General features: G+C 49.7%; 1 protein-coding gene across 1 annotated transcript in view; it reads right to left on the minus strand.

Annotated features, from left to right (window-relative positions):
• The window catches only part of SNX17 (sorting nexin 17), a 208,465-nt gene that overhangs the window by 22,054 nt on the left and 171,691 nt on the right, over window positions 1-14,720 (minus strand). The window lies entirely within an intron of this gene.

Raw genomic sequence — 14,720 nt, forward strand, 5'->3', positions numbered from 1 at the left:
TAGAATAATCTGGAGCTTTGAGAACTGGTGCTGAGCACATTGCCTGTTTCAGGGTGTCAAAGGCCTGTTGGCATTCCACAGTCCAGTTTACTTTCTTGGGCATTTTCTTGGAGGTGAGTTCAGTGAGGGCTGTCACAATGGATCCATATCCCTTCACAAACCTCCTGTAATACCCAGTCAAGCCAAGGAATGCCCTGACTTGAGTCTGGGTTTTTGGAGCTACCCAGTCCAGAATAGTCTGGATCTTGGGTTGGAGTGGCTGAACTTGGCCTCCACCTACAAGGTGTCCCAAGTAAACCACAGTTCCCTGCCCTATCTGGCATTTGGATGCCTTGATAGAGAGGCCTGCAGATTGCAGAGCCTTCAAAACCTTCCTCAGGTGGACCAGGTGATCCTGCCAGGTGGAGCTAAAGACAGCAATATCATCAAGATAAGCTGTGCTAAAGGACTCCAAGCCAGCAAGGACTTGATTCACCAACCTTTGGAAGGTGGCAGGGGCATTCTTTAAACCAAAGGGCATAACAGTAAACTGATAATGCCCATCAGGTGTGGAGAATGCTGTCTTTTCTTTTGCTCCAGGTGCCATTTTTATTTGCCAGTACCCTGCTGTCAAGTCAAAGGTACTTAGAAATTTGGCAGCACCTAGTTTATCAATGAGCTCATCAGCTCTTGGAATTGGATGGGCATCTGTCTTGGTGACAGAATTGAGCCCTCTGTAGTCCACACAAAACCTCATCTCTTTCTTTCCATCTTTGGTGTGAGGTTTGGGGACTAAGACCACTGGGCTAGCCCAGGGGCTGTCAGAGCGCTCAATTACTCCCAATTCCAGCATCTTGTGGACTTCCACCTTGATGCTTTCCTTAACATGGTCAGACTGTCTGAAGATTTTGTTCTTGACAGGCATGCTGTCTCCTGTGTCCACATCATGGGTACACAGGTGTGTCTGACCAGGGGTTAGGGAGAAAAGCTCAGGAAACTGTTGTAGGACTCTCCTACAATCAGCCTGCTGTTGGCCAGAGAGGGTGTCTGAGTAGATCACTCCATCTACTGTGCCATCTTTTGGGTCTGATGACAGGAGATCAGGGAGAGGTTCACTCTCTGCCTCCTGATCCTCATCTGTTACCATCAACAGATTCACATCAGCCCTGTCATGGAAGAGCTTAAGGCGGTTCACATGGATCACCCTCTTGGGGCTCCTGCTTGTGCCCAGGTCCACCAGGTAGGTGACCTGACTCTTCCTCTCTAGCACTGGGTAAGGGCCACTCCATTTGTCCTGGAGTGCCCTGGGAGCCACAGGCTCCAGAACCCAGACTTTCTGCCCTGGTTGGAACTCAACCAGTGCAGCCTTTTGGTCATACCAAAACTTCTGGAGTTGTTGGCTGGCCTCAAGGTTTTTGGTTGCCTTTTCCATGTACTCTGCCATTCTAGAGCGAAGGCCAAGTACATAGTCCACTATGTCCTGTTTAGGCTCATGGAGAGGTCTCTCCCAGCCTTCTTTAACGAGGGCAAGTGGTCCCCTTACAGGATGACCAAACAGAAGTTCAAAGGGTGAGAATCCTACTCCCTTCTGTGGTACCTCCCTGTAAGCGAAAAGCAGACATGGCAGGAGGACATCCCATCTCCTTTTGAGTTTTTCTGGGAGCCCCATGATCATGCCTTTTAATGTCTTGTTGAATCTCTCAACTAAGCCATTAGTTTGTGGATGGTAGGGTGTAGTGAATTTATAAGTCACTCCACACTCATTCCACATGTGCTTTAGGTATGCTGACATGAAGTTGGTACCTCTGTCAGACACCACCTCCTTAGGGAAACCCACTCTGGTAAAGATACCAATGAGGGCCTTGGCTACTGCAGGGGCAGTAGTCGACCTAAGGGGAATAGCTTCAGGATACCTGGTAGCATGATCCACTACTACCAGGATGTACATATTTCCTGAGGCTGTGGGAGGTTCTAGTGGACCAACTATGTCCACACCCACTCTTTCAAAGGGCACCCCCACCACAGGAAGTGGAATGAGGGGGGCCTTTGGATGCCCACCTGTCTTACCACTGGCTTGACAGGTGGGGCAGGAGAGGCAAAACTCCTTAACCATGTTGGACATATTGGGCCAGTAGAAGTGGTTGACTAACCTCTCCCACGTCTTGGTTTGCCCCAAATGTCCAGCAAGGGGAATGTCATGGGCCAATGTTAGGATGAACTCTCTGAACAGCTGAGGCACTACCACTCTCCTAGTGGCACCAGGTTTGGGGTCTCTGGCCTCAGTGTACAGGAGCCCATCTTCCCAATAGACCCTATGTGTTCCATTTTTCTTGCCTTTGGACTCTTCAGCAGCTTGCTGCCTAAGGCCTTCAAGAGAGGGACAGGTTTCTTGTCCCTTACACAGCTCTTCCCTTGAGGGTCCCCCTGGGCCCAAGAGCTCAACCTGATAAGGTTCAAGCTCCAAAGGCTCAGTTCCCTCAGAGGGCAGAACTTCTTCCTGAGAAGAGAGGTTCCCTTTCTTTTGCTGTGTTGCAGTTGGTCTCCCAACTGACTTTCCTTTTCTCTTGGTAGGCTGGGCCATTCTTCCAGACTCCAGCTCTACTTGTTCACCCTGTGCCTTGCATTGTGCTCTGGTTTTCACACACACCAGTTCAGGGATACCCAGCATTGCTGCATGGGTTTTTAGTTCTACCTCAGCCCATGCTGAGGACTCCAGGTCATTTCCAAGCAGACAGTCCACTGGGATATTTGAGGAGACCACCACCTGTTTCAGGCCATTGACCCCTCCCCATTCTAAAGTAACCATTGCCATGGGATGTACTTTTCTCTGATTGTCAGCGTTGGTGACTGTGTAAGTTTTTCCAGTCAGGTATTGGCCAGGGGAAACCAGTTTCTCTGTCACCATGGTGACACTGGCACCTGTATCCCTCAGGCCCTCTATTCTAGTCCCATTAATTAAGAGTTGCTGTCTGTATTTTTGCATGTTAGGCGGCCAGACAGCTAGTGTGGCTAAATCCACCCCACCCTCAGAAACTAGAGTAGCTTCAGTGTGGACCCTGATTTGCTCTGGGCACACTGTTGATCCCACTTGGAGACTAGCCATACCAGTGTTACCTGGATGGGAGTTTGGAGTGGAACCTTTCTTGGGACAGGCCTTGTCTCCAGTTTGGTGTCCATGCTGTTTACAGCTATGACACCAGGCCTTTTTGGGATCAAAGTTTTTACCCTTGTACCCATTGTTTTGTGAAGAGGCTCTGGGCCCACCCTCCTGTGCAGGTTTTTGGGGGCCTGTAGAAGACTCTTTACTATTTTTAGTTTTGGTTGTCTCATCACCCTTCTGCGGGGGAGTCTTTGTGACCCCTTTCTTTTGGTCACCCCCTGTTGAAGTCTTGGACACCCTTGTCTTGACCCAATGGTCCGCCTTCTTTCCCAATTCTTGGGGAGAAATTGGTCCTAGGTCTACCAGATGCTGATGCAGTTTATCATTGAAACAATTACTTAACAGGTGTTCTTTCACAAATAAATTGTACAGCCCATCATAATTACTTACACCACTGCCTTGAATCCAACCATCTAGTGTTTTCACTGAGTAGTCAACAAAGTCAACCCAGGTCTGGCTCGGGGATTTTTGAGCCCCCCTGAACCTAATCCTGTACTCCTCAGTGGAGAATCCAAAGCCCTCAATCAGGGTACCCTTCATGAGGTCATAAGATTCTGCATCTTGTCCAGAGAGTGTGAGGAGCCTATCCCTACACTTTCCTGTGAACATTTCCCAAAGGAGAGCACCCCAGTGAGATCTGTTCACTTTTCTGGTTACACAAGCCCTCTCAAAAGCTGTGAACCATTTGGTGATGTCATCACCATCTTCATATTTAATTACAATCCCTTTAGGGATTTTCAACATGTCAGGAGAATCTCTGACCCTATTTATGTTGCTGCCACCATTGATGGGTCCTAGGCCCATCTCTTGTCTTTCCCTCTCTATGGCTAGGATCTGTCTTTCCAAAGCCAATCTTTTGGCCATCCTGGCTAACTGGATGTCCTCTTCACTGGGGCTATCCTCAGTGATTTCAGAGGTGTTGGTCTCTCCTGTGAGGGAACCAGCATCTCTGACTATTATTTTTGGAGTCAGGGTTTGAGGGACCCTGTTCTCCCTAGATAGGACTGGTAGGGGGGAATTGTCCTCCAAGTCACTATCCTCTTCCTCTGAGTTGCCACCCTCAGAGGGGTTGGCCTTTTCAAACTCTGCCAAAAGCTCCTGGAGCTGTATTTTGGTAGGTTTGGGGCCCATTGTTATTTTCTTTATTTTACAGAGTGACCTTAGCTCCCTCATCTTAAGATGGAGGTAAGGTGTGGTGTCGAGTTCCACCACAGTCACATCTGTGCTAGACATTTTGCTTCTAAAAGTTGGAATACTTTTTAAGAATCTACAACTGGTTCTAGAATCTAATTCAAACTTTTACAAACTTTTAAACTCTAAAAAGAAATGCTAAACAGGATCTAACACAAGGCCCTAGCAGGTCTTTTAAGAATTTAGAAAACTTTTCAAATTGCAAAAATCAATTTCTAATGACAATTTTGGAATTTGTCGTGTGATCAGGTATTGGCTGAGTAGTCCAGCAAATGCAAAGTCTTGTACCCCACCGCTGATCCACCAATGTAGGAAGTTGGCTCTGTATGTGCTATTTCAAAGTAAGGAATAGCATGCACAGAGTCCAAGGGTTCCCCTTAGAGGTAAAATAGTGGTAAAAATAGATAATACTAATGCTCTATTTTGTGGTAGTGTGGTCGAGCAGTAGGCTTATCCAAGGAGTAGTGTTAAGCATTTGTTGTACATACACATAGACAATAAATGAGGTACACACACTCAGAGACAAATCCAGCCAATAGGTTTTGTATAGAAAAATATCTTTTCTTAGTTTATTTTAAGAACCACAGGTTCAAATTCTACAGGTAATATCTCATTCGAAAGGTATTGCAGGTAAGTACTTTAGGAACTTCAGATCATCAAAATTGCATGTATACTTTTCAAGTTATTCACAAATAGCTGTTTTAAAAGTGGACACTTAGTGCAATTTTCACAGTTCCTAGGGGAGGTAAGTATTTGTTAGGTTAACCAGGTAAGTAAGACACTTACAGGGCTTAGTTCTTGGTCCAAGGTAGCCCACCGTTGGGGGTTCAGAGCAACCCCAAAGTCACCACACCAGCAGCTCAGGGCCGGTCAGGTGCAGAGTTCAAAGTGGTGCCCAAAACGCATAGGCTAGAATGGAGAGAAGGGGGTGCCCCGGTTCCGGTCTGCTTGCAGGTAAGTACCCGCGTCTTCGGAGGGCAGACCAGGGGGGTTTTGTAGGACACCGGGGGGGACACAAGTCCACACAGAAATTTCACCCTCAGCGGCGCGGGGGCGGCCGGGGGCAGTGTAGAAACAAGCGTTGGGTTCGCAATGTTAGTCTATGAGAGATCTCGGGATCTCTTCAGCGCTGCAGGCAGGCAAGGGGGGGATTCCTCGGGGAAACCTCCACTTGGGCAAGGGAGAGGGACTCCTGGGGGTCACTTCTCCAGTGAAAGTCCGGTCCTTCAGGTCCTGGGGGCTGCGGGTGCAGGGTCTCTCCCAGGCGTCGGGACTTTAGGTTCAAAGAGTCGCGGTCAGGGGAAGCCTCGGGATTCCCTCTGCAGGCGGCGCTGTGGGGGCTCAGGGGGGACAGGTTTTTGTACGCACAGCCTTAGAGTAGTCCTGGGGTCCCTCCTGAGGTGTTGGATCGCCACCAGCCGAGTCGGGGTCGCCGGGTGCAGTGTTGCAAGTCTCACGCTTCTTGCGGGGAGCTTGCAGGGATCTTTAAAGCTGCTGGAAACAAAGTTGCAGCTTTTCTTGGAGCAGGTCCGCTGTCCTCGGGAGTTTCTTGTCTTTTCGAAGCAGGGGCAGTCCTCAGGGGATGTCGAGGTCGCTGGTCCCTTCGGAAGGCGTCGCTGGAGCAGGATCTTTGGAAGGCAGGAGACAGGCCGGTGAGTTTCTGGAGCCAAGGCAGTTGTCTTCTGGTCTTCCTCTGCAGGGGTTTTTCAGCTAGGCAGTCCTTCTTCTTGTAGTTGCAGGAATCTAATTTTCTAGGGTTCAGGGTAGCCCTTAAATACTAAATTTAAGGGCAGGTTTAGGTCTGGGGGGTTAGTAGCCAATGGCTACTAGCCCTGAGGGTGGGTACACCCTCTTTGTGCCTCCTCCCAAGGGGAGGGGGTCACAATCCTAACCCTATTGGGGGAATCCTCCATCTGCAAGATGGAGGATTTCTAAAAGTTAGAGTCACTTCAGCTCAGGACACCTTAGGGGCTGTCCTGACTGGCCAGTGACTCCTCCTTGTTTTTCTCATTATCTTCTCCGGCCTTGCCGCCAAAAGTGGGGGCCTGGCCGGAGGGGGCGGGCAACTCCACTAGCTGGAGTGTCCTGCTGGTTTGGCACAAAGGAGGTGAGCCTTTGAGGCTCACCGCCAGGTGTGACAATTCCTGCCTGGGGGAGGTGTTAGCATCTCCACCCAGTGCAGGCTTTGTTACTGGCCTCAGAGTGACAAAGGCACTCTCCCCATGGGGCCAGCAACATGTCTCGGTTTGTGGCAGGCTGCTAAAACTAGTCAGCCTACACAGATAGTCGGTTAAGTTTCAGGGGGCACCTCTAAGGTGCCCTCTGGGGTGTATTTTACAATAAAATGTACACTGGCATCAGTGTGCATTTATTGTGCTGAGAAGTTTGATACCAAACTTCCCAGTTTTCAGTGTAGCCATTATGGTGCTGTGGAGTTCGTGTTTGACAGACTCCCAGACCATATACTCTTATGGCTACCCTGCACTTACAATGTCTAAGGTTTTGTTTAGACACTGTAGGGGTACCATGCTCATGCACTGGTACCCTCACCTATGGTATAGTGCACCCTGCCTTAGGGCTGTAAGGCCTGCTAGAGGGGTGTCTTACCTATACTGCATAGGCAGTGAGAGGCTGGCATGGCACCCTGAGGGGAGTGCCATGTCGACTTACTCGTTTTGTCCTCACTAGCACACACAAGCTGGTAAGCGGTGTGTCTGTGCTGAGTGAGAGGTCTCCAGGGTGGCATAAGACATGCTGCAGCCCTTAGAGACCTTCCTTGGCATCAGGGCCCTTGGTACTAGAAGTACCAGTTACAAGGGACTTATCTGGATGCCAGGGTCTGCCAATTGTGGATACAAAAGTACAGGTTAGGGAAAGAACACTGGTGCTGGGGCCTGGTTAGCAGGCCTCAGCACACTTTCAATTGTAAACATAGCATCAGCAAAGGCAAAAAGTCAGGGGGCAACCATGCCAAGGAGGCATTTCCTTACATGTGGTGTGAGCACTTTGATAACGAATGGGTCTTGATTAGCCAGTCGTCTAGATACGGGAATACATGTATTTGCTGCCTTCTGATGTGTGCAGCGACTACTGCTAGACATTTTGTAAAGACTCTTGGTGCTGTTGTTAAACCGAAAGGCAATACTTTGAATTGGTAATGTATTCCTTTGAATACAAACCTTAGGTATTTCCTGTGCGATGGATGTATTGGTATATGGAAATACGCATCTTTGAGGTCTAAGGTTGTCATGTAGTCGTGTAGTTTGAGCAATGGTAGCACTTCTTGTAGTGTGACCATGTGAAAGTGGTCTGATTTGATGTATGTGTTTACTATCCTGAGGTCTAGGATTGGTCTTAGCGTCTTGTCCTTCTTTGGTATTAAGAAGTACAGTGAATAAACTCCTGTGTTTATTTGTGTGTTTGGTACTAATTCGATTGCATTCTTTTGCAACAGTGCTTGAACTTCTGTCTCCAGGAGCTCGGAATGATGTTGTGATAAATTTTGTGCTCTTGGTGGTATGTTTGGAGGGAATTGTAGAAATTCTATGCAATAACCATGTTGGATAATTGCTAGAACCCAAGTGTCTGTAGTGATTTCCTGCCATGCTTTGTAATAATGACCTATTCTTCCCCCCCACTGGTGTTGTGTGGAGGGGATGAGTGACATGTGAGTCACTGCTTAGTTGCAGGGGTTTTGGGGCTTTGAAATTTTCCCCTATTCCTAGGGAATTGCCCTCCTCTGTATTGGCCCCGAAAGCCTCCCCTGTACTGTCCCTGGTAACTGGACGGTGTTGCCTGTGAGGTGCTGGCTTGTGTGGCCTGACCCCGAAACCCCCCTCTAAAGGGTGTCTTGCGGAAGGTGCCGTAGTTTCCTATGCTCTGCGGGGAGTAGAGTGCGCCCATTGCTTTAGCAGTGTCCGTGTCCTTTTTAAGTTTTTCTATCGCTGTGTCCACTTCTGGACCGAACAGTTCTTTTTCATTGAAAGGCATATTGAGAACTGCCTGCTGTATCTCTGGTTTAAACCCAGACGTTCGTAGCCATGCATGCCTTCTGATGGTCACGGATGTATTAATTGTCCTTGCAGCTGTGTCTGCTGCGTCCATGGAGGAGCGTATCTGGTTGTTTGAAATGTTTTGACCTTCCTCAACCACTTGCTTTGCCCTTTTTTGTAGGTCTTTGGGTAGATGTTCAATGAGGTGTTGCATCTCATCCCAATGGGCTCTGTCATAGCACGCAAGTAGTGCTTGAGAGTTGGCGATGCGCCACTGGTTTGCAGCCTGTGCTGCGACTCTCTTTCCAGCTGCATCGAACTTGCGGCTTTCCTTATCCGGGGGTGGTGCATCCCCAGATGTGTGGGAGTTGGCCCTTTTCCTAGCTGCTCCTACAACGACGGAATCTGGTGGCAGCTGTGCAGTGATGAAAACAGGATCTGTAGGGGGCGCCTTATACTTTTTTTCCACTCTTGGTGTGATTGCCCTACTTTTGACCGGCTCCTTAAAAATTTCTTTTGCGTGCCGGAGCATACCAGGGAGCATAGGCAGGCTTTGGTAGGAGCTGTGGGTGGAGGAGAGGGTGTTGAATAAAAAGTCATCCTCGACCTGTTCTGAGTGGAGGCTTACATTGTGAAATTGTGCTGCTCTAGCCACCACTTGAGAATACGCAGTGCTGTCTTCTGGTGGAGATGGCTTCGTAGGGTATGCCTCCGGGCTGTTATCTGACACTGGGGCGTCGTATAAGTCCCATGCGTCCTGATCCTGGTCACCCTGGCTCATGGTGGTGTGAGCTGGGGAATGTGATGGAGTTTGTGCTGGTGAGACGTGAATTACAGGTGGAGGAGAGGGTGGTGGAGTAACCTTTTTCACCACCTTTGTTTGTGGTGTTTGTTCAGTTTGGAACTCCAGTCTTCTCTTTCTTCTAATAGGGGGAAGGGTGCTTATTTTCCCTGTTCCCTCCTGTATGAAGATACGCTTTTGCGTATGGTCTACATCTGTAGATTGCAGCTCTTCCTCGAACCTATGCTTTTGCATTTGGGAGGTTAGTGAATGCTCCTCTGTATAAGAGCCTGAAACTGGGTCGGTTGCAGGTTGTTTTGGCACCGAAACCCTGTCTGCATCTTTTTTCGGCTCTGAGCGGACTTTTTTTTTCGGGGCCGAAACCTCTCGGCGTCGATCTTCGTCGGTGCCGCTGTCTCGGCGTCGAGCCGTGTCTACACCGCTATCTTGGTGTCGATGCTTGTCTCGAGCACTTTCTCGGTCCCGAGAAGGCTGCGTACCGGTGTCTCGACCGGAGTCGGACTGTCTCGGCACTGTTTGGGCCTTTTTCGGTGCCGACGGTCGGTCACCGAATTTATGGGTCGAGCCATGGCCTGGTGGCAGTGGCGTCCCCTAGGCCTTGTCAATCTTCTTATGTGTTGTTTTCGACGTCTTACTCACGGTTTGTGGGTCATCGAATTCCTCGGAGTCCGATTCGTGGATCGAGAAGGTACCTTCCTCTTCTTGTTCCTCGAACTCTCGGTGGGCTGTCGGCGCGGACGCCATTTGAAGTCTTCTGGCTCGACGGTCTCTGAGTGTTTTTCGGGACCGGAACGCACGACAGGCCTCGCAGGTGTCTTCACTGTGCTCAGGTGACAGGCACAGGTTACAGACCAAGTGTTGGTCTGTATAGGGGTACTTGTTGTGGCATTTGGGACAGAAACGGAACGGGGTCCGTTCCATCGGCGTTCTTCAGCACGCGGTCGGACCGACCAGGCCCCGACGGGGGATCGAAAAACTACCCCGAAGGGCACCGGAGCTCTTCGATGCGGTGTTGAATCTAACTACGCCGATCCCGAACGCAACAATACCGACGAAAATCTTCCGAATTTAGCTATCTTTCCGTTCCGAAACTCGGAGCGACAGGAACACGTCCGAACCCGATGGCGGAAAAAAAAAACAATCGAGGATAGAGTCGACGCCCATGCGCAATGGACACAAAAGGAGGAGTCACTCGGTCCCGTGACTCGAAAGACTTCTTCGAAGAAAAACAACTTGTAACACTCCGGCCCAACACCAGATGGCGAGCTATTGCAAAACATGCGTATCTACAGCGACAGATGCCATCGAACATAACTTGTTCTTCTGATAGAGAATTTTAGTCACAGATTCACCTTTTGAATAGGTACCAAACAAGTACTGATGGGAGGTGGGCTGTGAATGGACTCAAACCAGAAAGTCCTCCAAAACCAAGCAGGCAATGTACCCTTCTCTGCAGACTTGGCTTTCCAGACAATAGTTCTTTGTGAACATAGGAGGGACGCACATGTAGCCACCTGGCAGCTCTAGGACAGGGACCTCGAGTGCTACACAGTGGTGGCTGCTTTGACCCTGGCAGAATGGATGTGCAGTCATTCTGGGGCTGCTTCTTTGCCAATATGTAGCAGATCTTAATGCAGATCACAATCCAGTGCAAGATAGTACACGTCTGCACTGCCCCGCCTTTTTCCTCACCAGCAAATCCCAAAAAGAGATGCTGGTCCACGCAGTGGTCTCTGTTACGACTGATGTAGAAGCCAAGCAGACTTGCACAACTGAGCCAGAAAGGAAATGAGTACAGTATAGCAGCACAGCAAACAGGAGGCGTTGAATGACTGGAAGGCCAAACTGGCTGAAGAGAGTATGTGGTTTATTTTTTCAAACGTTTCAACTTTCTCTAGAGGGGTGACTTACCTATGCCACAGGCAGTGTTTTGTGTACATGGCACCCTGAGGGGGATGCCATGTCGACTTTACATTTTTCTCCCCACCAACACACACAATCTGCAATAGCAGTGTGCATGTGTTAGGTGAGGCGTCCCTTAGGGTGGCACAACACATGCTGCAGCCCTTAGGGACTTTCCCTGGTCACAGGGGCCTTGGTACCGCTGGTACCTTTTAAAAGGGACTTATCTGTGTGCCAGGGGTGTGCCAATTGGGGAAACAATGGTACATTTTAGTGAAAGAACACTGGTGCTGGGGCCTCCTTAGTAGGGTCCCAGCACGCTCTCAATCAAGTCAGCATCAATATCAGGCAAAAAGTGGGGGGTAACTGCAACAAGGAGCCATTTTCCTACATGCTCCTTATGTTTTTTGCATTTACCTGAGGATTTGTAGCACAATGAAGACCAGCCTCGATAGCAGCTTTGTCAAGACCTGGATCAGGCTTTGGCCGGAGCTGTCTCTTTTTGTGCTTGGTGACAGTTTCACTTGTGTCCCCTGTTGGCCTCTGGGTTCATCGACGTGCAGTTTCTACAGGCCCTGGAATCTTGCCTCTAACCCAAACACCCCAGGCAGGGATCTGTCACGGACATTTTTTTGCAATAGTCCTTCCAGGGTTTAAAACCTTACGTCCAAGGGTGTGAGAGACTAGAAGCTCAGGATACGCATCTAGAGGTACAGAAAGAAAGGAATTGACAGTGCATGGAGGGTGGCACCTGTGTAGGCCCCACACATCATTTCTAGGGTAGAACAGCGTCAGTGTAGAGCCACACGGCACCATCTTCCTGCATACAGAGGTACTATGAAAAGGTTTCCAGATCAAGGCCAATGCATGGATGTAAAGAAATGGCTCCCTGTTGCAGTTACCCCCCACTTTTTGCCTGATACTGATGCTGACTTGACTGAGAAGTGTGCTGGGACTCTGCTAACCAGGCCCCAGCACTAGTGTTCTTTCACCTAAAATGTACCATTGTCTCCACAATTGGCACAACCCTGGCACCCAGGTAAGTCCCTTGTAACTGGTACCCCTGGTACCAAGGGCCCTGATGCCAGGGAAGGTCTCTAAGGACTGCGGCATGTCTTATGCCACCCTAGGGACCCCTCACTCAGCACAGACACACTGCTTGTGAGCTTGTGTGTGCTGGTGGGGAGAAAATGACTAAGTCGACATGGCACTCCCCTCAGGGTGCCATGCCAACCTCACACTGCCTATGGCATAGGTAAGTCACCCCTCTAACAGGCCTTACAGCCGTAAGGCAGGGTGCACTATACCACAGGTGAGGGCATAGGTGCATGAGCACTATGCCCCTACAGTGTCCAAGCAAAACCTCAGACATTGTAAGTGCAGGGTAGCCATAAGAGTATATGGTCTGGGAGACTGTCAAAAACGAACTCCACAGCTCCATAATGGCTACACTGAGTACTGGGAAGTTTAGTATCAACCTTCTCAGAATAATAAACCCACACTGATGCCAGTGTTGGATTTATAAAAAAAATGCACATAGAGGGCATCTTAGAGAAACCCCCTGTATTTTACCCAATTGTTCAGTGCAGGACTGACTGGTCTGTGCCAGCCTGCTGCTGAGAGACGAGTTTCTGACCCCATGCGGTGAGAGCCTTTGTGCTCTCTGAGGACAGAAATAAAGCCTGCTCTGGGTGGAGGTGCTTCACACCTCCCCCCTGCAGGAACTGTAACACCTAGCAGTGAGCTTCAAAGGCTCAAGCTTCGTGTTACCATGCCCCAGGGTACTCCAGCTAGTGGAGATGCCCGCCCCCTGGACACATCCCCCACTTTTGGCGGCAAGTCCAGGAGAGATAATGAGAAAAACAAGGAGTCACTGGCCAGTCAGGACAGCCCCTAAGGTGTCCTGAGCTGAGGTGACTCTGACTTTTAGAAATCCTCCATCTTGGTTTTGGAGGATTCCCCCAATAGGAATAGGGATGTGCCCCCCTCCCCTCAGGGAGGAGGCACAAAGAGGGTGTAGCCACCCTCAAGGACAGTAGCCATTGGCTACTGCCCTCCCAGACCTAAACACACCCCTAAATTCAGTATTTAGGGGCTCCCCAGAACTTAGGAAAATAGATTCCTGCAACTTAGGAAGAGGAGGACTGCTGAGCTGAAAACCCCCTGCAGAGAAGACAGAGACACCAACTGCTTTGGCCCCAGCCCTACCGGCCTGTCTCCCTCCTTCAGAAGAAAACTGCTCCAGAGACGCTTTCCCCAGGACCAGCGACCCCTGAATCCTCAGAGGACTGCCCTGCTTCCAAAAGACCAAGAAACTCCTGAGAACAGCGGCCCTGTTCAACAAAGACTGCAACTTTGTTTCCAGAGGAGCAGATTTAAAGCCCACTGCAATCCCCGCAAGAAGCGTGAGACTTGCAACACTGCACCCGGCGACCCCGACTCGACTGGTGGAGAAACAACGCTACAGGGAGGACCCCCCGGCGACTCAGAGACTGAGTAACCAAAGTTGTCCCCCCTGAGCCCCCACAGCGACGCCTGCAGAGGGAATCCCGAGGCTCCCCCTGACCGCGACTGTCTGAATCCAAAATCCCGACGCCTGGAAAAGACCCTGCACCCGCAGCCCCCAGGACCTGAAGGATCGGAACTCCAGTGCAGGAGTGACCCCCAGGAGGCCCTCTCCCTTGCCCAGGTGGTGGCTACCCCGAGGAGCCCCCCCCTTGCCTGCCTGCATCGCAAGAGAGACCCCTTGGTCTCCCATTGAAACCTATTGAAAACCCGACGCCGGTTTGCACACTGCACCCGGCCGCCCCCGCGCTGCTGAGGGTGTACTTTCTGTGCTGACTTGTGTCCCCCCCCGGTGCCCTACAAAACCCCCCTGGTTTGCCCTCCGAAGACGCAGGTACTTACCTGCTGGCAGACTGGAACCGGGGCACCCCCTTCTCCATTGAAGCCTATGTGTTTTGGGCACCACTTTGAACTCTGCACCTGACCGGCCCTGAGCTGCTGGTGTGGTGACTTTGGGGTTGCTCTGAACCCCTAACGGTGGGCTACCTTGGACCCCAATTTGAACCCCGTAGGTGGTTTACTTACCTGCAAGAACTAACAATAACTTACCTCCCCTAGGAACTGTGAAAATTGCACTAAGTGTCCACTTTTGATGTAGCTATATGTGTTTTATGTAAAAAGTATACATGCTATTGTGATTTTTCAAAGTTCCTAAAGTACTTACCTGCAATACCTTCCAAATGAGATATTACATGTAGAATTTGAACCTGTGGTTCTTAAAATAAACTAAAAATATATTTTTCTATACAAAAACCTATTGGCCTGGAATTGTCTGAGTGTGTGTTCCTCGTTTATTGCCTGTGTGTATGTACAACAAATGCTTAACACTACTCCTTTGATAAGCCTACTGCTCGACCACACTACCACAAAATAGAGCATTAGTATTATCTCTTTTTGCCACTATCTTACCTCTAAGGGGAACCCTTGGACTGTGTGCATACTATTCCTTACTTTGAAATAGTGCATACAGAGCCAACTTCCTACAATGGAGATTATTCAAAAAGTGAGGAATCTGCAGCTAGAAGTCTGTCAGAAAATTGTTCTCGTAAATGTCTAATCGCTACAGATTACTAAGGTAAGCCTTGGCTGCTCGACTTCACAACTCCTAGAGAGTCCTGTGCCCAAATGG

This window comes from Pleurodeles waltl, chromosome 5 (genome assembly GCF_031143425.1).
Source record: "Pleurodeles waltl isolate 20211129_DDA chromosome 5, aPleWal1.hap1.20221129, whole genome shotgun sequence".
Classification (NCBI taxonomy): Eukaryota; Metazoa; Chordata; class Amphibia; order Caudata; family Salamandridae; genus Pleurodeles; species Pleurodeles waltl.